General features: G+C 44.5%; 1 long non-coding RNA gene and 1 pseudogene across 1 annotated transcript in view; both read right to left on the bottom strand.

Annotated features, from left to right (window-relative positions):
* Positions 1-277: 277 nt before the first annotated feature.
* On the bottom strand, positions 278-4,473 carry LOC100391140 (RNA exonuclease 1 homolog pseudogene; annotated as a pseudogene).
* Positions 4,474-6,732: 2,259 nt separating this feature from the next.
* LOC103796121 (uncharacterized) overlaps positions 6,733-25,069 on the bottom strand; it is a 97,902-nt gene continuing 79,565 nt past the window's right edge. The window contains exon 5 of the long non-coding RNA XR_013523172.1: positions 6,733-12,886. This is a non-coding gene — a long non-coding RNA (uncharacterized LOC103796121). The remainder of the gene's footprint in view (positions 12,887-25,069) is intronic.

Raw genomic sequence — 25,069 nt, 5'->3', positions numbered from 1 at the left:
TTTAAGACCAGCCAGGCCAAAATGGGGACACCCCATCTCTACTAAAAATACAAAAATTAGTCAGGTGTGGTGGCGGGTGCCTGTAGTCCCAACTACTCGGGAGGCTGAGGCAGGAGAATCGCTTGAACTGGGAGGTGGAGGTTGCAGTGAGCTGAGATCACATCACTGTACTCCAGCGTGGGCAACGCAGAAAGATTCTGTCTCAATAAAAAGAAATCCAAAGCTGTATTTTACAATTGTCTCCGCACAAAGACAAACAGAATCCAGACTGGAGTCATGATTATACACTCACAACTATTTTATTCATCTGTTGTCAACTGGATTTTAAAACATCTCCAGCGGCTCTGGAACTGGGGCTTTTGTGCCATGGGAGACTGGATCCTGCCTAGAGTAGGTTTCTGGCTTGAGTCATCTCATGGAGGCCTCCTCCCCTCACCCAGGCTGGGTCACCCCAATGTGAAATGCCCAGCTCCCAGATGCATCTTCTTTGCAGCCTGGGCCGCTACCCTGGAACAGGGTGCTCCTGGCATGGAGCGGTGGAGGCCAGGGATGTTGCTCAGCATCCTGCAGTGCCCAGGATGGCCCCACTCCAGAGAAGAATTGGGCCCCAGGGGAGAACATAGACCAAAGTCAATCCAATTATTAAAAAGAGAGGCTGGGTGCAATGGCTCACCCCTGCAATCCCAGTATTTGGGGAGGCTGAGGCGGGTGAATCATGAGGTCAGGAGTTCCAGATCAGCTTGATGATGAAACCTGTCTCTACTAAAAATACAAAAATTAGCCAGGCATGGTGGCGGGAGCCTGTAATCCCAGCTACTTGGGAGGCTGAGGCAGAAGAATTGCTTGAATCTGGGAGGCAGAGGTGGCAGTGAGCTGTGATCTCACCACTGCACTCCAGCCTGGGGGACAGGGCAAGACTTTCTCTCAAAAAAAAAAAAAAAAAGATTTTATTTTTATTTATTTTAAATTTTACTTTTTATTTTTTTAGAGTCATCCGGGCTGGAGTATGGTGGTGTGATCCTGGCTCATTACAACCTCAACCTCCCAGGTTCAAGCGATTCTCCTGCCTCAGCCTCCCGAGTCGTTCCTGCCACCATACTCAGCTAATTTTTGATTTTTTGTAGACACCTGGTGTTGCTCTATTGACCAGGCTGGTCTCGACCTTCTGAGCCTAAGTGATCCTCTCGCCTCGGCCTCCCCAGGTGCTGGGATTACAGGCATGAGCCATTGCACCTGGCCTGAGAGATTTTTTTTTTTTTAATCCATGCAAACATTTATTCTGTCCCTGCCTGCAGTTGAGGAAAAGGGGATTCAGAGAGCCTGTGAAGGAAGATGGGGCTCCGGTGGGAAGACAGTGTTTGGAGGCCAGTGGGCTCCATGGATGGCAGGCCCTGGGGCCAATGAGGGGCTGGTTGGGTTCTCAGGGGTCACGGAGTGCAGAGGTGGGGCAGCAAGTGGTAGAAGCTGGCCGCCCCAAAGGCAGGCCAGCCCCTGGAACCCGGAGGCAGGTCCAGCCCATGCTGGGCTGAGTGTGGCCCTGGCCCCCGCTGGAGTCTGTCCCATCCCCAGCCCCCAGGTGGGAAGGCAGCAGGCCCCCTCTTCCCAGTGGAAAAGGGCTGTGCAAGTCATCAGGTTTAAATAAAAATAATAAAAATAACAATACAAAATCAAAAAAGACTGTCTCAAACAAACCTGGGACAAGCCCACCCCGTGCCCCGAGTGAGGAGCAGAGGTGTGGGCTGCCACCTGGGAAGGAGCGAGGGCCTGGCCGGAGGGGCAGGAGGGGCTGTGGGCCACTTGGGGGTGGGCTCGGTCCTGGTCTCTGTCAGCAGCAGTTTATAGAGACGCCAGAGGTCTGGGGGGCAGAGGGTGGGAAGGGGTGCGAGGGGCTGCGGCAGAACATGGGCTGGGCGAGGCGTCCTCCGGCCACCAGCTCCTCCCACTGCTCTGGGCTGCCTCACCAGGCGGATGGGTTACCGGAGATTTATTGCACTGTTTGGAAGTGGCCAGGGCTAAGGACAGGCTGAGCCGGCAGGAGAGGTGGGCAGGAGGAGGGCAGGCGTCATCGCTTGGTCTTGGCATCTTCTCGGACCTGCCAAATCACCAGGTGCATGCAGGCGCCGGCATACTGGCTGGAGCTGTGTAGGTCTACATTGTCCTGGATATCTGTCTGAGGTAGTCGGCCACGAGGTTCCGCAGGGATCGCTTGCAGTGGAGGCCGAGGAGGTGGGGGAAGAGCAGGGACGTGTCCACTATGGTGCTGTGGATGACTTTCAGGGCCAGGAGGTCGCTCTGCAGGCTGTGTCCGATGAGGATGGTGTTGGCGCTGAACATGCTCAGCAGGACGGCCTGGATGTCGTGCAGCGTGACACTCGTGTCTGCGAGGTCATCCTCCGTCACACCCGAAAACCTGATGTTGTAGTCCACGATCACATTGTCCGGCTTCGCGAAGGTGTCATAGACCACGTGCACATCAGTGTCGACCACCATGACACGTGTCAGCTCCAGGCGGTACGTCAGTCAGGACATCTGGCAGTCCAGGGCGTAGATCCCCGGGTGGGCATCTCCAGAGAGTTCTTTCTCAAAGGTCTTCACGAAGCCCTCTGGGCGCTCCTTCCGGCCGTCCAGCACGTGTTGCTTGGCAACCCGGCAGCAGAGACGTCAGCAGGGGAGCAGCACATGTACTGGGTCTCCCAGCCTCCGGCCACCCGGCTCTGGCGCAGCGGTCCCCAGTGGTAGTAACACTTCTCATCACTGACACAGCGGCTTGAGGAGCACACGAAGTACGCGGTGCCACAGCAGCAGCAGGTCCTGCAGGAAGAGTTATTGGGCCTCTCCTTCTCAGCTGTGAAGATGATGGCGCTCCGCTCCTCCCCCCCCTCATCCCCGGGCCGCTCTGGGTGCAGGGAAGGGTAGCCGTTCTCCTTGAGCTGGTCCTGGGTAAGCAGGTACTCATTGAGGCGGCTGTACAGGGTGGCCCCTTTAAGGTCCTCCCCCCGGGGACTGCTCGGGCGACTGAGCGAGAAGCTGGTCTTGGCAGCCAACCTGCCCCCCAACACCACCTCATGGGACACAACCCTGCGGCCACTGGCTTTGCTGAGGCTGGACACGGCGCTGGGAGCCAGGCCCCTGTGCCTCCGGGAAGCCCAGGCTGGAGTCCAAGCTGAGGGCGGGGGGGGGGGGGGGGGCACACACTTGGCATGCTCCGTTCCCCCAGCCCTGTGGCCTCGTCCTCACTCTCGTCCTCAAAGAGGTCAGCGTGGCTCAGGGCCCACCTCTTCAGCTTGGGGGCGTCCTGGGAGGCACCCTCGTCCAGTGGGCGGGCTTTGCGCTTCACCAGCTTCCCGGACGGGGGCCTTGGTCCCTTCCTGTCGGGAAGCTGGAGGGGGGCCAGGTGGAGCTCTGCTGGCCGCCAGTCGGGAGTCCCCGCTTGCAGGGCTTGGTTGCCAAACTGGCCAGTCAGGCCTCCCTTTCCCTGAGCTGGCCATGGGAGTGGCCAAAGATGGCTTCTTCTTGGTCCCTTCTGGTCGCTCTGCCTTGCACTCGGGGCTGCTGGTCTGCAGTTCCTTCTTGTCCACTCAGGGCCCCTCCCCCCGACCTCGACACTTGTCCTTGGTCTTGTCTTTCCTCTAGGCACCGTCTTTACGGTGAGGGCAGGTGGGGCCCCGCTTTTCTTCCTCTTGAATTTCTCCTCCTTGGGGCAGCCCCCATCTTGCAAGGCCTGGGTTGGGGAGCTGGGCTTGGCCGAAGTCGGCTGGAGGTCCCTCAAGTCGCACTGCACGGCAGTCTCCTTGGTCTCACGCAGGCTGCCCCCCTCGACCTCCAGGCTCTCTTTGCAGGGTGGCTGCCCGGAGGCCTTGCTCTCAGGGTCAGCCCTGGCTTTGGGAGTGCTGGCTGTGGCGGGCTCGTCACTGGGGACCATGGCGGCCTCATCTTCCGAGTCTGAGAACATTGCATCACAACTGCCAAAGGGTCACAGGGCTTCTTGGGGACAGGCGTGTAGGGCTCGCTGCCGCAGGGTACCCAGGGCCGCTTGGCAGCATGCTTGTCTCAGTAGCTGGTCCTGCTAGGGTGCCGGGCGGAGTAGTTGGAGAGCGGGTCGTACTCCAGGTCTGTGGGTGGCCGGGAGTTGTCCACCACGTACTTTCCGCTGGGAGTGGGGCGGTTGTGCCGCTGGGGCTGGCTCACGGCCTTGGGGACGTACTCCAGGGCACCGCTGTCCCCTCTGGCTCTGCCCTGACCCCTGTCCGGGTACACCAGCGAGTACTTGCTGGCTGGCTCGGCAGGGGTGGCCTGGTAGCTGGCATTGGGGCTTAACAGGCTGTGGCTGCCGGGGTTGTGGTGGAAGGCCAGTGGGAAGGCATCGTCATCCAGACCCACGATGGGGCTGGCGTCAGGGCTGCAGGGTGCCAGGGCAGGCCCTCCTCCCTGATTCAAGGCATTCTCCTGCCTCAGTCTCCCAAGTAGCTGAGATTACAGGTATGGACCACCACACCCAGCTAATTTTTATATTTTTAGTTGAGATAGGGTTGCACCATGTTGGTCATGCTGGTCTCGAACTCCTGACCTCAGCCTCCCAGAGTGCTGGGATTACAGGCATGAGACACCACACCCGGTCTTTAAATGGTATTTTAAAATAAATCATTAAGTAAATGCAGGCTGTGCACCATCTTTCTCACCTGCCAGCAAGCTGAACGCAGGACGGGATCCGTTCCTGCCATGGTCCTGGGACAGGGCATCTCCAGCCCGCTCCGTGGTGATGGCGAGGCCGCTTGTCGGGCCATGACCAGCAGGTGGCAGCAAAGCCCACCTCCCGGGAGACCTGTGCTGGCTTCAGCTCCCAGCTCCCAGAAACACCGCAGTCCAGATGCTTGCCAGGCGGAATTCCTCGCCCCTGAAGTCAGTCTGCGTGTAGACATTCACAATACTCGCTCCCAGTCATCAGTTCCCACTCTGCGTCTCCCAGGCTGTCTCGCCAGCGCTCTGGATGCCTGGGTTGAGCAGCTTAGTAAGGGTCTGGGTGGTGGGGAACCCTGGGCACCACACCTGGGGGCGTGTGGGAGGATGCCCACTTCTCAGAAAGCAGATCCGAAGACGGAAGCCACCCAGGGCGAGTGTTGGGCGTGGTCATTTCTGAGAATGTTAGGACGCTTCCCCCAAGCCTGGCACGTGAACCGGGTCCCTCTCCCGGGCCCCACTGCCTGATTGGAACCGAGAGTGTCAAGTTTAGTGCCCAGGAGACGGGTGTCTGCATGCTGAGGCTGACTGAGTGCAAACCTGGCTTGGGAGAAACGTATCCCGGAGGCCACCTGGGTGCCTATGGCCAATTTGGCTCAAACCTCTGCTGAAACCTGTCAGCATCTTGCAAAAATGAAAGATGGTCTTTTGTGCCTGTCATCCCAGCACTTTGGGAGGTGGATGGATCACCTGAGGTCAGGAGTTCGAGACCAGCCTGGCCAACATGGTGAAACATCATCTCTACTAAAAATATAGATATTAGTTGAGCATGGTGGTAGGTGCCTGTAATCCCAGCTACTCAGGAGGCTGAGGCTGGAGAATCACTTGAACCCGGGAGGTGGAGGTTGCAATAAGCCAGGGTAGTACCACTACACTCTAGCCTGGGTGACAGAGAGAGACTCTGTCTCAAAAATAATAATTAATAAATAAAAATTTAAAAATTAGCCAGGTGTGGCAGTGCACGCCTGAAGTCCAAGCTGTTCAGGAGGCTGAGGCAGGAGGATCACTTGAGTTCAGGAGGTTGAGGCTGCAGTGAGCTAGATCATGCCACTGCACTCAAGCCTGGTCAGCAGAGCGAGCAAGACCCTGTCTCAAATAATAATAATGATAAGTAATAAAGAAGTTCTTTGTCATGTTATTTGAGGCCATCTGATCCATCCCCTGGGGCAAGGCCCTTTCCAGAGACTTCCCCATGCTGTCATCATCTTGAAGAGTGGGATCACTCTCCTAGGGGTTAGGGGAAGGGGGCCCTCTGTTTTTGGGAGCACTGGGCCGGGAGCCTGACAGGTGCCCAATGGTGGTGACAGATCTTGGCTGTTGGTTTAATGTGCATGCTCACCTCCTTTTCCTGTACCATTCAACTTCCTCACTCATGGTCAAGGAGCTTCAGAAATGCTCTGAATTTACTGGCTCATCAACCCCCAATAGGCCAGAGGCACCCCTGGGTCCCACTGGATAGTCCTGCAGTGGCCAGTCTGCAGCTATGAGATCTGAGGACCTATTCCCTTAACCCAATGTGATGGTTTGCTGGGGCTCTGTGATCTCAGGCCACAAAGCGGAGGGCTTCAGAGACTGAGATTTCTTCTCTTTCTCAGTTCTGGAGGCTGGAAGTCCAAGAGAGTAAAAGGTGGGGCCGTCTGCTCCAGCACTCAGGATTTGGTGGGTAAACATCGCTGCAATCCACCCAGCTGTCCTGGGGATTCCAGAAATGGCCAAAGTGAATCTCACAGAAGGGAGCCTGAGGTCCTCTAGCAAGTGAGCAGCTCAACTGCAATTGTTACCCACACCTGTCAGGTCTCAAATCCCAGGGCACGACCAGGCTCAGCAAAGCAAGGCACTCACACTGGGCACAAACTCGAAGGGAGCGTTGAGGCCAGATGAGGTACTTCACACCTGTAATCCCAGCACTTTGAGAGGCCGAAGAGGGGAGATCACTTGAAGTCAGGAGTTCAAGACCAGCCTGGCCAATATGCTGAAACTCTGTCTCTACTAAAAATACATAATAATAATAATAATAATTAGCTAGGCATGGTGGTTCCAGATACTTGGGAGCCTGAAGCAGGAGAAGCGCTTGAACAACACCAAATAAAGGAGGGTAGGGGGCACTGAAAAACCTCAGTGACCGAGATGAAATAATACTTCAGTCCAAACCAAAAATTAGCTGCGTGGAGTGGAATGCGCCTGTAGTAGCAGCTACACAGGACACTGAGGTGGGAGGATCCCTTGAGCCTAGGAGTTCAAGAACAGCCTCAGCAACATAGTGAGACCCTGTCTCTACGAAAATTAAAACAAATAGCTGGGTGTGGTGATGTGTGCCTGTGGTCCCATCCACTCAGGGGGCTGAGGTGGGATCACTTGAGGCCAGGAATTCGAGACATCCTTGGGCAACATAGCAAAAGCCCATCGCTTAAAAAAAAAAAAAAAGAATCAGCCAAGCATGGTGGCTCACGCCTGTAATCCCAGCATTTTGGGAGGCTGAGGTAGGCAGATCACCTGAGATCAGGAATTTGAGACCACCCTGGCCAATATGGTGAAATCCCATTTCTACTAAGAATACAAAAAAAAAAAAAATTAGCTGGTCGTGGTGGCACATGACTGTAATCCCAGCTACTCAGGAGGTTGAGGCAGGATAATTTTTTTGAACTCAGGAGGCCAAGGTTGTAGTGAGTAGAGATCACTTCAATGCATTCCGGCCTGGGTGACAGAGTGAGACTGTGTCTCAAAAAAAAAAAAAAAAGATCAAAATTAATGCAAAAATCCACAATGGAGCCAGAATAAAAATTTTAAATCGAGGTGGGGTCAGGAATTCTGATTTTTCCTTTTGCCTTGGCTCCAATATGCCTCTCAGAGCACTGTGAATGATCCCACTTTGAGATAAAATTCTGATCATTTGGTCACCATGGCTTTTGCAGATTCATTTTAAGTTTTTATAAGAGTGCATTAAAATATTATTTATAGGCCAGGTCCCTCAAAACAGAGGGATGGGAGGGCAACCTGAAAGCTGAACATTTTGCTGGGGATTCTGAACATTGCCTGATTGAGAATTGTATAAAATATTGGATCAAATGGAGTTTAAAGACATTGGATATTAGTTAATTTTCCCACTAGCAGCTGAGGGTTTGTGAGGACAAGAGGATAACAATATTAAACATTTTCCTTTTTCCTGTGTCCTTAATAAGGGTTTAATATTGCCACGTACATACTGTATTATTCCACTCTCACGCTGCTATAAAGAACTACCTGAGACTGGGGAAATTATGAAAAAAAGAGGTTTACTTGACTCACAGTTCCATAGGCTGTACAGGAGGCATGGCTGGGGAGGCCTCAAGATACTTACAATTATGGCAGAGAGCACCTTCTTCACATGGTGGCAGGAGAGAAAGAGAGTGAAGGGGGAACTGCTACACACTTTCAAACAACCAGATATCTTGAGAATTCACTCACTATCATGAGAACAGCAAGGGGACATCTGCCTCCACGATTCAATCACCTCCCACCAGGTCCCTCCCCCAACACTGGGAATTACAATTCTGATGAGATTTGTGTGGGGACAGAGCCAAACCATATCACACACACACACACACACACACAGTTATTCATATGATTAGTTTTTAAATTCCTACCTCCCACACATGCACACACACACACAGTTATTCATATGATTAGTTTTTAAATTCCTACCTCCCTCACTAGAATGTAAACTCCTAAGGGGAGGGACTGTCATTTTACTCGCTGCTCTAGCCCCAGTGTAGGACAGCAGGGACTTACCTGCCTTAATAGCTGTGGTATCTCCAGCACCAAGAACAGTTCCTAGTGATTCTGAGCATTGCCTGATTGAGAATTGTATAAAATATTGGATCAATATTTTGAATTGTGCTCATAACTGCTTTTCGAATGAATTGATCAGTGAAAGAAATGAGACAATCAGGTGAAAGGAACACTAGTGATTTCCCTGGATTAACAAGCAGAGACAGTGAGAATTTCACAACACAAAAGTACATTTTTATGGAATCATTATACAACATTTTCAGATGTATTGGACATAAGAATAATGCTTTGCATGTGTATAGTGCTTTTAGGGTTCACAAAGGGCATTCCTCATATTGTACCATTTGATTTTTCAAATAGATAGATAGGTCAGATATATTAATATTTATTTTATAGATCTACTAACTGATGTTCAAAGAGATTAATCAACTAATCCAAGGTGTAATGCATAGGAATCATCAAAGCCAGGGTTAGAATCTCGATTTTCTTGCCCTCAGTTCATTAAGCCATACAGCAATGATTGGACAGAAGTTTGAGGGGCTGGCCAAGAGACCAGTGAGGAAGATGCTCTGGGTGCTAGTTCATTATTTATTCCCTTCTAAGATGCTGATCAGAATTCACCAGCATTTAAAGCTCCCTGGAGGGGTAAGAAGTAGAGTGGCTAAGGATGAGAAATATTTCAGCTAAAGCACTTACCTCCTGTGCTGAGGTGAGTATGCTGGCTTCATACTTACCCCAGGTGGTCAACTAGGGGTGGTTCTTCAAGGGTACTGGGAAGGGTGGGATAAGGGCTGGATTCTTCCTCTCCAACCTACACGCAAGGAAAAGAATGTAATTCAATTCCTCTGTGCCCCCAAAATTGTGCTATGAAAGTGAGGTTCAGTTTCCTTAGCCAGCCTGCACTTTTTAAGAGAAGACAAGAAGGGCTGCCTGAGTAAGGAGGACCGTGATGGGGTTGGCAGACCTTTCCTTCAAAGAGGAGGTTGTATTGCTAGTGCTCTCACCAACCTGAAGCAGAGAACCAGAGCAGGCGACGGTGTCCTGTCCAATCCTGGTATTACCCAGACTGCCCTCAGAGCGGCAGTATAGCCTTAATTAGCAGATGCTCAGCAACTGGCTATCTGGAGGACGTAGTAGTGACACTGCTTAACTAGAATGCAGCATCCAGCCTGCACCCTTTGCAGATAAACACTAGCATTTCTCCCATATAGTGCAATTAGGTCTCCCATCATTCATCACTCATTCTATTCATTCAATTTTTGTGTCATTTAGCAGCTATGTATTAAAACCTACTAAGTGTAGGAGCTCTGTCAGAGGTGCTGAGGACACGAAGATTTATTAAAAATAATTTATATGATGCTCTAAGACCTCTGGGAGCTCAATGCTTAGTAAGAGAAAGATTTGAAAATAGCAAATACTATGTAACTGCAGTAAGTGTTTAGCATAGCACTGGTGGGAAGGCAGTGTTGTGTGATGCAAGACAGAATCCTTCAGGTCTTAGCTTAACTGTGACTTCTGCCGGGTGCTGTCTTTGTCCCCTTGACCAGGTTATGTAAACCCTTTTAGCTGGTGTCTCAAATCCTTGTCTTTTTCCTGTTCTAACACTCAGCAGTCTGTCTGGTTATTCCTTGTTTAATTGTCTGTCCATGACAGATGTAACAAGCTACTTAAAAAAACAAGATCCAGTTCTGTATTATTCTCCCCTATATCCCCAACATCTACTAGAACGTCTGGCTCCCAGTAAGTGCTCAATAAACACCTGCTGAATGAAGATCAACATATGTACAATCAGTCCATGACATCTCAAGTATAAGGAATATTGTATGTCTTTGTTTTTCTATATCAAATCAAATCTCAATTTGCCGAGATTAGTAACAATTCCAATATTAGTTTTTATAATTTTCTTCCATCTCCTATGGATCATACCAAAATCCCAATAGGTATGTAGTTGAGGAAAATGGAAGTGAAAGGTCTCTGTCCCTTACATCTGCCTCTTGTGAAGCATGGGATGAGCTCTAGTCTTTTGCTACCAGTCAGGCTTCTTGCACCAGCGGGGTTATAGTTATACCTCTCACAGCAATCACTCTGCCGCTGCCAGAACCACCACCCACATCTAAATCGTGTCCTTCTCTTATGATGCTTGCAAGTGGTACACAAGTGCAAAGTGAGACCCAGAACAACTGAACATCCCGCCCTTCTCAGTCCCTGGGAAGTCACCTCCAGGGTGGGGCCACTCCCCTCTTTCCTACCAAGCATCATCCTCCTTCTCCTTGGAAAATGTCCAAAGCACCTTGGTGGCTCTCATTGCTGTTACCTTGGGGAAAAAGATAAAGATACTTTCCGAGTTAATATTGATAAATTCACAGGTTTGAAAAGACAAGACATCATAATAATTCTCAGCAACTCTCCTTGTTACTAAATAAATGAATATGTTATTTTGTGGGGGAATCTTTTAAAGGACGTTCTATCTTTATGTCTAAGGTAATTGAACCTCTATACATCAACAAGCATCCATTATTTCTGAGCTAGTAATTTCCTTTGAGTCCCAGAAAAGAATACCTACATGCTTGTGAGAATTAATGGAGATAATGTCTTTGACTGCACTTTCAGAACTGGAAGTACTACACAAATGTAGAGTATTGTTGTCATCAAGCTAATGATTTCTGTATTTTACAGCCAGCAGAGAGATGACATGATAAATGACCTCCTTGGGGTCCATTCCAATTCTTCTTTTTTCCTACAAATAGTACTTCAACCATCCATTATTCTAGAATGCTTTTAACTTCCTAAAAAAAAAAATCCATGTGTCGGTGTTGCTTTCTTTTTCTTTCTTACTGATTCCTAATTCAAACCTGAGACGGAGGTATTCAAGCTCAAACCACTTGTAAGGGGAATAGACTTTACTGGCCCCTTTTAATCCTAAAATTCCTTGACTTATCAAAGCTCCTACAGATGAATGACAGCAAATCCCTTATCTCTCCTCTTTTCATTCTCTCACTCATTTGGATAATATTCATTTAGCACCTCCTCTGTGTAAGGCACCATTCTATGCATTTCTCATGTTTATAATTGCCTACACACACACCTATTCGACATTTCCACTAACATCTGAAATTTAGCACACTGTTTGAGCTTGCAGTGCTCTTCCACAACCACCACTGTCCATTCTTCCCTCCAAGCCCCATGCACCAGCTACTTCATGCTTTTCTCTGCTTTATCTTGGTGTCCTTGGATGTCTTGCAGCTAATGTGCCTCCACTTCTGTGTCAAAGCTCTTGCCTGTTACACCATTTATTGTGTTTATATTGTTTGTTCAAGGAGAACATTCAGAAACCCTGAGATGAAATAGTGAAACAGAGCACGTAGATATGTGATGGGATAAAAACCCAGTGAGATACAAAATAAAATTAAAATGTTTGTCTCAGAAAGTGGGACCTGCTTTGTTTTATTTCTAGGCAAATACCAGTCATGACTTAGCTAAGCAGAGAGTTAAATCTGGGGCAAACACTCAGGCTTAATGTACACTTTTACATTGTGTGTATAAAGGCACAATTTCATTCATTTTGAAGAAAGGCAGACCCACCCATATATATTTACACTGTACTCCTCTTGATATCTTTCGAATCATTCCTTGTTAGTCTGGAAACTGACCTGCCCCTCTTGTTGAATGTCTGACTCCCAATTCACATGGTTTGGTGGGAGTGGTCATTTTATAGAATTTGATCCTGTTTGCTACTCAGCTTTTATGGATAGGGAAGGTATCTGGCCTGGGAACTTTGGAACTAGGACTAGGAAGGAAGAGAATGATTTCCTCTGCTTTCCTATAAAACATGTGAGCAGTGGGCAGCCATGCACTGGCATGTGGACTGTAAGAGCAGAAAATGATGTAGATGTAGTAGTAACTGACACATGTTGAGCCCCAGCATGGGACAAACACAGCTGGGAGTGCTTGACAAGTATCACATTTTGACTTCTCAGGTGCATTTCATGGAGGGCCTGAGGCACAGAGAGGTTGAGGAAGCTGCCCACGGTAAAACAGAAGCTAGTGGTTTTGGGAAATCAACCCAGGGATTCTGGCTCCAGTGTCTGTGCATGTAAATATTGTGCCCCATAACCTCTCATGCCCAGATACCAGCTTTCTGGGGCTTGATCCCACCAGTTTCTGGCCTCTATTTCATCATGTGATTATGGCCTCACTTTATTCGAAACTGTCTTCTTCAAACCTTGGCTTTTCCCATTTGGAGTGTGATTTTGTCCCTACCCCCCATATACACAATTAACACAATTTTCACTTACCTGGGGAGAAAAACCTTCCTGGCCCCATATGCCTCCCAGGAATGGTGAGGAGCAGCTCCTCCATGGAAGTGGGACCTAAATAAAACCTTGATAAATGTGGCAAATGGATAACTTTTATTAAGAAAAACTCTTTTTAGTGAATATGGTGCACAAATCCTAAGTATATAGTTCAATGGATATTACAAAATGAACAGAGCTGTGATACCAAGTCAAAATGTAGAATGTTACCAGCACCCCAGAAGATTTCCTCATGCCCTCTGCCGAACATTCTCCTCTCTCTCATCCCAAAGTGAACTACTTCAAAACTCTACATCAACTTTGTCTAGTTTTGAACTTTTGTTTAAGTTTTGAACTTAAACAAAATAACACCTTATGCATTCTTACTTATCTGGCTTCTTGTGCTCATTATTACTTTGTGAGGTTCATCTGAGTGGTTTGGTGTAGCTGTGTTTTATCAACTTTCATGATGTATAGCATCCTGTTGTAGAAATATACCACAAGGTATTGATTCATTCTCCTGTTGATGGACATTCAGGTTGTTTCCAATTTGAAGCTATTATGAATGGTGCTACTATGAATGTTATCGTCCATGTCTTTTGGTGAACAAGCGCATAATTTGTGTTGGGTATATAATTTTTGTTGGGAGCATAAAAGGAGAACTTTTAACCCACAGAACAGGAATTTGTGCATGGATGGAATGTGGAATATATTTGATGGTGAGATGATAGTGAAAACAACCTCTGACCAAGGAGAATTTCTTCAGGCTATGGCTTCAAAGAGAGATTATTTTTTTATTCAGGGAAGCTTATAGAAGCCCTCTTGGAAAAAATAAATGATCTTTTACAGAAGGTGTTTATGAGCAGAGAGCATTTTTTTTCAGAGTATGCTCATACTTGAGGGACACCATCCTTGCCATTATGTGGGTTTCTCTCATAGTGAATAGGAACCAAAATAAAGGAATAGAAGTACATGTGATGGAATGTGCAGTTATCATGCCAAAGTTTGAAATTTCAGCCATCTTAAGTCTGAGAACTCTGCAAACTAGCCTAATTACAGGGAAGCAATTCATCTGCAGTGGAATGCTGAGGACTGAGCTAGAGCAGTGCTTTGAGTGGAATGAAGAAGGATAAAATCTAATAGCAGGATAGGAAAAATGAAACATTCTAGACAAGCACCAGCACAAGCAGAACACTGGACATTCTAGCCAAAACATTTACCGGGTTTCCCTCAGCAGGATGCAAGCTCCATGAAGGCAGGGACTTTATCTCTCCAATCAACACTGTATCCCCAGAATTTAGTCAGGGCTTAGTGTAATAGGAGCTCAATATTTATTCAGTGAAACATCAATAGTACATTGGTTTAGAAGGGATACTTATGCCAAAACCATAGCTAATCACTTGTAGTGCATGTCTTTATGCTTAAGTATTAGTAAGTACTCTATAATTCATTTTGAAGGATAAAATGAACTATGTCAATGATTGACACTTGTTATATTAGGTAGGTTACTAGCTCAACTAGCAGAAAACTTCTGAATCTCCTTTCTATCAGTCTCTGTGTAATCTTCTAAAGGTAGATGATGACTTTGAATAGCTTGCTTGTCCTCTTTTCCTTTTGTAGTTTATACATAACTGATTTCTTCTGAATAGCACTGTTAGCTTCAACATTTCCTGATTGGAACCACTTCCATGGATAAGTGAAAACCAGAAGAACTTTCTTCTGCAAACCTAATTTTTAGTCATAGAATCTTGAGTGATGAAAGAAAATACGAGGCCCTGGATAAAACAATTTTTTAAATGTTATTTTTCTTCTTTTTGCTTTTTTACTTTCTTTTGGTGACGGGGTATATATTATGGAGAATATATGGCTATTAAGAAGACATTGGGAATAGGATAATTTTGTAGCCCCTAACATTTTTTAGTATTCCTCTGGCAAGATAACCTCTGCCAGACTCTATATATTTTTTAAAATTATCTCAGTGCTCTATATGTTATAGGTCAGAGAAATGTGTTCTCATAACATAGATACTTCATTCTCCAATGAGAGGCTACTGTCTTTCTGCTGGGATTATCACACGATGGAATGAAAATCTGTACTGGTCAAGGGTATTGCTGCCACCACATGGATATGATCTCACTGAGAATGAAATCAACATAGAAGAGAGCAAAGATAAGAGAGGGGAGAGCAAGCACACAAGAGGTATTGTGTATGTAGTACTATTCAGCCATAAAAAAAGGATGAGATCCAGTCATTTGAAACAATATAGATGGAACTGGAGATCACTGTGTTTAGTAAAATAAGCCAGAAACAGAAAGACAAACATCTCATGTTCTCACTTATTTGTGGGATCTAAAAATCAAAACAATTGAACTCATGGACACAAGAGAGTAGGATGGTTCCCAGAGGCTGGGGAGGATAGTAGCTGGCTGGCAGGGAGGTGGGCTAGTTAATGGAGACAAAAAACAGAAAGAATGAAGATGACCTACTATTTGATAGCACAAATGGATGACTATAGTCAATAATAACTTAATTGTGCATTTTAAAATAACTTAAAGAGTGTAATTGGATTATTTGTAACTCAGAAGATAAATGGTTGAGGGGATGGATACCCCATTCTCCATGATGTGCTTATTTCACATTGCATGCCTGTATCAGAATATATACACCATGTACCCACAAAAATTTTAAAAATTAAAAAGAGGTATTATATGACATCCTGGATGAAGCTACCCCTGGATTCAGCTGTGCTTCTTCCTCCTCAGCTTACCAGTTTCATGTGCAAAACTGTTTGAACTAGGTTTTCTGATGCTTGTCTTCAAAAGATTCTTCACTGATACAGAGAGATATGTTACTTGTTGAAGTGAAGAGTGAGGATTTGCTGTACAGCCCATTCTCTTGCCTCCTACGCTACACTGCAGGAAAGGGCAGAGCTGGAAATGAATTTGATAAAATATACAAAATTAAAATTAAAATACAAAAATAAAATAGACTTGAGAACCAGAGCAATGTCCAATGCTTGTAATGAAGCATAGATAAATAATGGCTGCTAGACAAATAAGAAGGACTATATTCTAAAAAAAAAAATATCGGCCAGGCACGGTGGCTCAAGCCTGTAATCCCAGCACTTTGGGAGGCCAAGGTGGGTGGATCACGAGGTCAAGAGATCGAGACCCTCCTGGTCAAATTGGTGAAACCCCGTCTCTACTAAAGATACAAAAAATTAGCTGGGCATGGCATGTGCCTGTAATCCCAGCTACTCGGGAGGCTGAGGCAGGAGAATTGCCTGAACCCAGGAGGCGGAGGTTGCGGTGAGCCGAGATCGCGCCATTGCACTCCAGCCTGGGTAACAAGAGCGAAACTCCATCTCAAAAAACAAAAAAAAAGAAAAGAAAAATATCATTTGATTCCTTCTGTGTGCACACAGACATCACTTTGCATCAGAGCCTTTTTTATCTGATGTGGCAAAATCTGTGTCTCCCTAATGTATTTGTGTAAAGTTCTCAGAATAGAGGCATTACTATGACCAAGTGGTATAAATCAATGATTCTTAATTTTTGTACTGTATACTATGCAGAGAGGGCTTTAAACTATTCCCTGGAGTCTATGAACCAATAGGCATTGTGTCAGGCTAGAAGTAGATCTCAATAAAGCTTTGTGATTGAATGAATGAATATACACATAAGGCACTACCAATGACATTACAAATGAAATACTTGACACACATGAATACATCCTATTATTTACAAGTAGATAGATGTGTTGTGATTGATAAAATAATAAAATAAAAATTCACTAAAACACCTTATTAATTTAATAAAAGCTTCCCCCATCTCAATTAATAGGCACTCAAGTAATAGCTACTAAAATAATTGCTGGTGTTTGACATTTTTCATGTGAAAAATGCAACATCAAACTTGAAAAGCTTGGAAACCACCATACAGATTTTAAGTTTCTCGAAGTCAGAAATACATCCCCAGCACTTCTTTTTTTTTTTTTTGGGGGGGGGCGGGGAGGAAGGCAGGAAGGGAGGGAAGAAGGACGGTAGGGAGGAAGGAAGGGATGAAGGAAGGAAGGAAGGAAGGGAGGAAGTGGGGAGGGAGGGAGGGAGGAAGGGAAGGGAAGGAAGGAAATCAAGCAATGAGAGAGACATTGCCGACCTGGATCTAGAGGTTTACAAGTTGATTTCTTTTTTTTTGAGAGAAGGAAAGAAAAAAAAATAAGTAAAGGAGAGGAAGAAAGAGGAAGAGAAAGAGGGAGAGTAAATGGAAATATTGCTTTATTTTGAAAAAAATTGAGTATTAATAATGGCCAATCAATGTTTCATTTAAACTTATGGGTAGGTGTGATGTGGTATTGACAAGAATGTATATTTTGTGTATTTGAAGTGGAGAGCTCTATGAATATTTATTAAGTTTACTTGTTCCGGATCTGAGTTCGAGTCCTTGATATCCTTATTAATTTTCTGTCTCATTGAATCTAAGTCCCGTATCTGGGTGTTAGGATTGTTAGCTCTTGTTGTTGCATTGATCCTTTTACCACTATATCTTTGTTGCTTTAAAATCTATTTTCTCCGATACAAGAATTGCAACTCCTGCTTTTTATTTATTTATTATTTTTGCTCTCCATTTGGTTGGTAAATCTTTCTCCATCCCTTTGTTTTGAGTCTTTGTGTATCCTTGCATGTGAAACAGGTCTGGATGTAAAATGCCATTGGGTTTTGGCTGTGTCTTTTGATTGGGGGATTTAGTCAATTTAAATTTAGGGTTGCTGCCATTTGATGTTGACTGGCTGTTTTATCCATTCGTTGGTGTAAATTCTTCTTTACGTTGGTGCTCTTTACTTTTTGGTGTATTTTTAGAAAGGCTAATACTGGTTGTTTCTTTCTGTGTGTAATGCTTCTTTCAGAAGCTCTTGTAAAGCAGGCCTGGTGGTAATAAAATCTCTGAGTTCTTGCTTGTTCATAAAAGATTTTATTTTTCCTTCAGTTGTGAAGCTTAGTTTGCCTGGATATGAAATTCTGGGCTGAAGGTTCTGTTCTTTGAGAATGTTGAATATTGGCCCCCACTCTCTTCTGGCTTGTAGAGTTTCTGCTGAGAGATCTGCTGTAAGTCTGATAAGCTTGCCTTTGTGGGTAACATGACCTTTCTCTCTGGCTGCCCTTAGTATTTTCTCCTTCGTTTCAACCCTGGTGAATCTAACGATTATGTGCCTTGGGGTTGCTCTTCTTGAGGAATATCTTTGTGGTGTTCTCTGTATTACCTGGGGTTGAATTTTGACCTGCTTTGCTAGTTTAGGAAAATTTTCCTGAATAATATCCTGAAGAGTATTTTCCAGCTTGGATTCATTCTCTCCGTCGCATTCAGGTACACCTATCAAACATAAATTTGGTCTTTTCACATAGTCCCACATTTCTTGGAGACTTTGCTCATTCCTTTTTATCCTTTTTTCTCTAATCTTTTCTTCACGTTTTATTTCATTCAGTTGGACTTTGACCTCTGATATCCCTTCTTCTGCTTGAACAATTCGAGTGTTTAAACCTGTGCATACTTCTCGGAGTTCCTGTATTGTATTCTTTAGTTCCATTCATTCACTCATACTCCGCTCTAAGTTGTCTATTCTCAATAGGATTTCATCAAACCTTTTTTCAAAGTTCCTAGTTTCTTTACGTTGGGCTACAACATGGTCTTTTAACTCACCGAAGTTTCTTATTATCCATTCCTTGAAGAGCGATTCTGTCATTGGGATGCGCTCGTTCTCCATCAAGCCTTGTTCCATTGTTGACGTGGAACTGTGATCATCTTTAGAGGGAGAGGCGTTCTGATTTTGAGTATTCTCAGCTTTTTTACGCTGGTTTCTTCCCGTCATTGTAAATTTATCCTCCTGTCTCTTTGAAATTACCAACTTTCAGATTAGGTCTCTTGAGTGGACGTCCAGGTTGTTAGTTCCCAGGGCCAGAGCAGCAGCGTTAAAACTGATGGTGCTTTTCTGCCCAGGATTCTCCTGTCGGGCTTCCTTCTTGTGTCGGTAGTAGGCGACTCTGCCTTCCCGGGGCTCCAAACCTCGGTCAGAAGGGGAACCGGTCCTGTTTACTCTGCGCCGAGCGCTCCCGCGCCGAGGTGCCATCACAGCCGCTGACGGGCTCTGGTGTCCTGCTGGGGACCCGGGCCGGTCCTCCGAACCTGTTTACTTTGCTCCGAGAGCTGCCACGCCAAGGTGCCGGCGGAACCGCTGCACCGGCCACAAGAGTCGCGCTGGCCACCCGTGTGTTTCCTCCACTGGGGGATCTCCTGCTCCGTGAGCGACCAGAATTTGTCTGAAAGTGTGGCGTCCTCTAGTTCTCCGCGCCTTCCCTGAGAGCTGCAATCCCGGGATGTTAGCGATTGGCCATCTTGGGTCGTTTCCCCCAGCACTCCTACTATAGTGTTTTGCATGTTCTCAAAATCATATAATGCACAGAATACAAGGCTGACAATAAATCATATTACATGAAAACACTCACTTCCCCTACCATTTTTAAGTTATGATTGAAAACATCATTTATTAAATATAATCTATACTCATGTACATTTTTACATATATTTATAGAGTGAACATCACAAAGTCACTTGCAGGATAACAAATAGAACACTGTCAGTTCCAAAGCCTCTGACCAAATGTGCCTTGCTCTGATCACAAATCTTCCTTTTTTCCAAAAGTAACTGTTATCCCATCTTTAATGATTATGGTGTCATTCCTTTAAAAAAGTTTGACCATTTATATATGCATCCCTAAATGAGTTGGTTTAATTTTTCCCACTTTTGAACTCTATCTAAATGGAATGTCTTATATGCATTATTTTGTGTCTTGTTTTTTGGCTTAATATTTTTTGTTTGATTCATTCATGGTGTTGCATATGGCTACAGTTTGTTGTGTTTTATTTTATTTGCAGTAAAGATTCCATTATATTCCTATGCTACAATTTATCCATTCTACTGTTAATGGATATTTAAGTGGTTTTCGGTTTGGACTAATGGTTTTACCAGAAGCATTTAGTTAACTTACATTTCATGTAACTACCAGTATGTTTCATCTTAAATTTAGCAGCTTATTTTGTGCTTCTATGTGTCCTCCCTATCCTCTATTATTCCTTCTTGTCTTTTTTTTTTTTTTTTTTGGACTTTTTAAATCCTTCTAATTTTTTCTTATACTAGCTTAGAATATATACCTGCTATTCCTTTCCTTTAGTGGTTCCTTACATTAAAACACTATGCTTAAGTTATCAAATCCCCAAATTAATCAATACTTTGCTGTACCATAGACAATATTAGAATCTTAGAACATTTTAACGCAATTTTCTCACCCAACCAACTTACATGTTATTATTGTCATGTATTTTAATGTATTATTATTGTTGGAAGATGCCCATTTATCACTGTCTTTGTTCTTAATTTCCTCTTGCTTCTCAGACCCTCCATTTGATATTGCTTCTCTTTCGCCTGAAGTATAGTGTTTAGAATTTCCTTCAGTGAGAGTCTGGTTGTGTCAAAACCTGACAGGTTTTCTAAGTTAAAAATATTTTCTTTCTCCTCATTTAAAAAGCCAAATATTAACGGGGCATAATATTGAGATTGGCAGTTATTTTCAACACATTGAAGATATTCTGTCTTCCAGTTTTGTGGCTAGAAGTCAGCTTTTGGTCCAATTGTTGCTCTTTTAAAGGTAATACTTTATCTTTGCCTACTTTTAACATTTTTTTCCCATCTTGGGTACTCAACAGTTTCATTGTGATTTGCTTATAATTAATTTATTGTTTTGTATCTTTCCTGAGACTGTTTGTGCTCCTTGAAACTGTGTATTAATTTCTTTAGTTTTTAAAAAAATATTCTAGCTATTAACTCTTTAAATATTGCTCATGGCCCTGCCTTCTGGCTCCTTTTTCCAGGACTTTCACTAAACATATAGTAGACTTTCTTACTCTGCTCTTCATGTCTCTCAACCTATTTTTCGTGTTTTCGATTTTTTTGTCTCTGTGTGCTTCATTCTCAATTTCTTCAAATGTATCTTCCAGTTTATAAATATCATCTCCAACTGTTTTCAATCTGTTATTAAATCTACACATTGAGTTTCTAATATCAGTGATGAAACTATTTTTTCTAGAAGCTCTATTTAGTACTTGTTAAAATATGTTACATCATTCTTCATAGTTTCTGCTCCCTGAAGATGTTTTCAAACTTGTCCTTGTTTTTCTTCAAAAAATGTTTAGCATAGTTTTATTACCTCTGTTTGACAAGCTCAATATCTGAAATCCATGTGGGTCTGTTTTCCTTTGCTGGGCCTAATTGATAGGGCCTGGCTTCTTTAGATATTAGATTTTTATTTTTACCTGATGCTATTCATTGTTCTTGAAATTTTATTTGTGGGGATTCTTTGAAATCAGGGTAAAGGTGTCTTCCTCCAAGGAATATGTGAAATTGCTCTTTCCTAGTGGCTAGGGATTTACTGGCACAGTACTACTTTTATTTTTTATTGCTAAATCATAGTTGTATATATTTATGGTGTATAATGTGATATTTTGATATATTTACACAATGTTGCATTATTAAATCAAGCTAACATATCACCTTGCTTATCTCTCTTTTATAGCGAGACATTTCAAATTTACTCTCTTTGATATTTTGAAATATATTCATTATTATTGATTACAGTCACCCTGGAATGAAATAAATAACAAAATCTATACCTCCCATATCTGAAACTTTGTACCTTTTGATTAAAAACTCCTCATTCCTCTATCTGAAACTTTGTACCCATTAATCAGCAACTCCTGATTCCCTCCCTCCTCAGCCCCCTCTCCACCCACTCACAGCCTTTGGTAACTATCATTCTACTCCCTACTTGTATGAGTTCAACTTTATTAGATCTCACTCATATAGGAGAGATCATGTGGTATTTGTCTTTCTGTGCCCACCTTATTTCACTTGGCATAATGGCCCTGAGATTAATTCATGTTGTTGCAAATGACAGGATTTCCTCCCTTTTAAGGTAGAATACTACTCCACTGCATATATATATATATATATATGCAGTGTATATTACACATTTTCTTTATCCATTTGTTCATTGATGGACATATATTGTTTCCATATCTTGGCTGTTGTGAATAATGCTACAATGAATATGGGAATGGAGATTTCTCTTTGATATATTGATTTCAGTTCCTTTGGATCTATAGTTAGAAGTAGATTACTGGGTAATATTGTAGTTGTATTTTTAGCTTTTTAAAAAAACCTCTATACCACTTTCCACAATGGCTGTATTAATCTACATGTCCTCTTTTGATAAATGTCTATTTAGTCTTTTGCCTGTTTTTTGTTGGTTTGTTTTAATCAGGTTGTTTTCTTGCTATTGAGTCATTTGAGTTCCTTACATATTTTGGATATTAAGCCTTATCAAATGTCTGGTTTGCAAATATTTCCTCCCATTCTGTGGGTTGTCTCTTTACTTTGTTAATTCTTTCCTTTGCTATGCAGAAGCTTTTTAGTTTCATACTGTCCCATTTGTCTACTTTTGTTTTGTTGCCTGTGCTTTTGGGAGTCTGGGACTACTTTAAACTAAATTCATGTCTTGGGGTTATTTTGTACCTCCTAGTTGAAATAAATTTTGGCTGCAAAACTGTTTGAAAGCCAATTACTCTAGGACTAATTTCTCCTCCCTTCCACCACATATGCAGTCACATACTCATCAGCACAAAGGCAGTCTTCTTTATAGTCCACAGGGAAGGTGATAAGGATGGATTTGCTGTTGTTTACCCTTATTTTGACAGTCTAAACCTTTGGTACTCCAACTTAATGTTGGGGCAGGCTCCCTTTAAATCCCACATTTTGAGTAGGCTCTGCACTTTTATTTCTGTTTCTCTCACTCTGTGATACATTAAAAGCAAAGGTCAAGATTTTCTGGATTGACAAATATCCTTACGATAGAAGGGGCTTCCATGCTCTGCCAGTCTCTCTGAGTTCCTGTTTTCTCATAGACTTTTGTCTATAATCTGGTCAACTCTTTAATTAATTTAAATAAGATTTAACAAGCCATATCCAGCATTTTTATTTTCAGTAGTAAGATTAGTATGAGTAATTTATTCACTGTAAGAGGTTTCAAACATCACCACAAATTTTTTGCAACCTGTGTAAGCCCCTTTTTCATGTGTATTTGTCAATTTTCCCATCAGGAACTGGAGTCTATTTTTCTACAGCTTGAATCTAGGCTTGGCTGTGTGGCTTGCTTTGGCCAATGAAATACAAGCAAAAGAAATGGAAGCAGAGACTCTAGAAGGACTTGCACATTGGGACTTACCTTCTCTTGGTTCTCTTGGGAACTCTGTGATCACTACCATTTAAATAAGCCTAAGCTAACCTGCTGGATTTTGAATTACTTCCATCACCCCTGCCAACAGCCAGCCATCATCAGATATTTGAGTGATCCCATCTGCCTGAGGGAGCCTAGCCAACACCATGTGGAGGACAGACAAGACATCCCACCTGAAATGAACCCAGACTGCTGACCCATAGAATTGGGGGCAAATAAATAATGTAAGTTGCTTAGTTTTAAGATGAGCTATTTTAGAGCCAAAGCTAACTGACATACCCTAAGTGTCTGAAAGGGAAGTTCCTGCTCATAATTTTTTAAGTGTTCAATATGTACCACATGACTACCACAGAAAAACTGAATACATCAAAAGAAAATGTTAAGCATATGTAAAGTCCTACTACCCCAGAAGTAACCACGTTGATGTTTTGGCATACCAGTCTGGGTCTCTGCATGCTCACTACAGTTAGCCCGAGCCCCATCTACTCTCTATTGTCTTCCTTGCTTGGCAGCTCAGTCTCTGAGGCTGTGCATGATATTTCACTCAACTGCTTCCCTCACCTATTTTTGCCTCTTAGATACTATTTTCGTCTTACCTGGCATCTCTTGGTCTAAACGTTTAATTAGCAAATAGAATCACTGCCAGCTGTTTGACACCCCTAATCCCTCATTCCTCAGGTTTCATCTTTCTCTTTGAGGGTTGCTTCTTCCTTTTTCTCCCTTTGAAAGCTAAAATTCAGAGTTCCTTTCATCTAGATTTCAATGGCATGAAAATATGGGCTGTTGAGAAGCCCACATACTGTGGTTTACCCTGAGTCCTGCACCTTCAAGAGACAGCCCTGTCATTTTTTTAAATCACTTCTCAGGAATGTGTATTATCCCTTGCACATGCCAAGAGAGTTGCGTGGGTCTAGTAGGCATCTTCCCCAAATAAAGAAAACTAAGAGAGTATATATTTTTTTGACTTTGATGTTTACTTTATGTGATCTTTATTTAGACAATTATGCACTCCAGGTAATTCTGTTAAAAAAAAATCTGACTCTGACCCCCTGCTTGTTCCTTGATCGCTGATGAATCTCAAGAGTAGAATTCAGCTTTGTATATGTTACTATTTTAGAACTGGGAAGAGAGGGGACTCAAGATGGCGCTGTGAGAACAACCCAGGATTGGAGCCCGCGTTGAATCCGCAAACGGTGAGTCAGTGCTGCATTTCCAGACTGATCTTTGTTGCCCACAGAACGGGGAAACTCCCAAGTATAAAAAGACATGGGACGCCAGGCAGTAGGTCTGCCTGGCGAAGCCGGCAGCCGGGGCGGCGGCGGCCGGCCCTACCCAGCAATCCCCACAGGGCGCGCTTGTCCGGGTGCCTTGTTGAACCGGCAGCCTGAGACTTGAGAGGGCTGGACTTGAGACTGAACGAGACTTGCACAGTAGCCCAGCCCAGGGGATTGCAGGGACAGATCGTTTGGGATACCCAGTGGGACGAACAAAACCGCGATTTCAAACTATCCCGGGCAGACGGTCCGAGACGCTCTGTGGGGGAGGGGCGTCCACCACTACAGGAGGCAACCTGCCCCAACTGATATACACGCCCACTGCTGACGCAGCCAGCCGTTGCCGAGGCAACCCGCCCCAACTGAGATACACGCCCACTGCTGACGCAGCCAGCCGTTGCCGAGGCAACCCGTCCCTACTGAGATACACGCCCACTGCTGACGCAGCCTGCCGTTGCTGAGGCAACACGCTACAACGAAGAGACTCCGCCGCAGGGCGTGGCAGAGACCACAGCAGAGCCGGCAGGAACAGCGCGAATGACACAACAGCAGGGAGGAGCCTCGGCAGCCAAACAGTGGCTAGTCTGCCTTCGAGCTGGGCAGGACACCTGATCAGACATCCAAAAATAAAGCCCAAACCCCTCAACACAGAGCATT

Source organism: Callithrix jacchus, chromosome 10 (assembly GCF_049354715.1).
Source record: "Callithrix jacchus isolate 240 chromosome 10, calJac240_pri, whole genome shotgun sequence".
In the NCBI taxonomy this organism is placed as follows: domain Eukaryota; kingdom Metazoa; phylum Chordata; class Mammalia; order Primates; family Cebidae; genus Callithrix; species Callithrix jacchus.
Note: the sequence above shows the minus strand (reverse complement) of the source record. Positions and strands in the feature narration are given on the sequence as shown.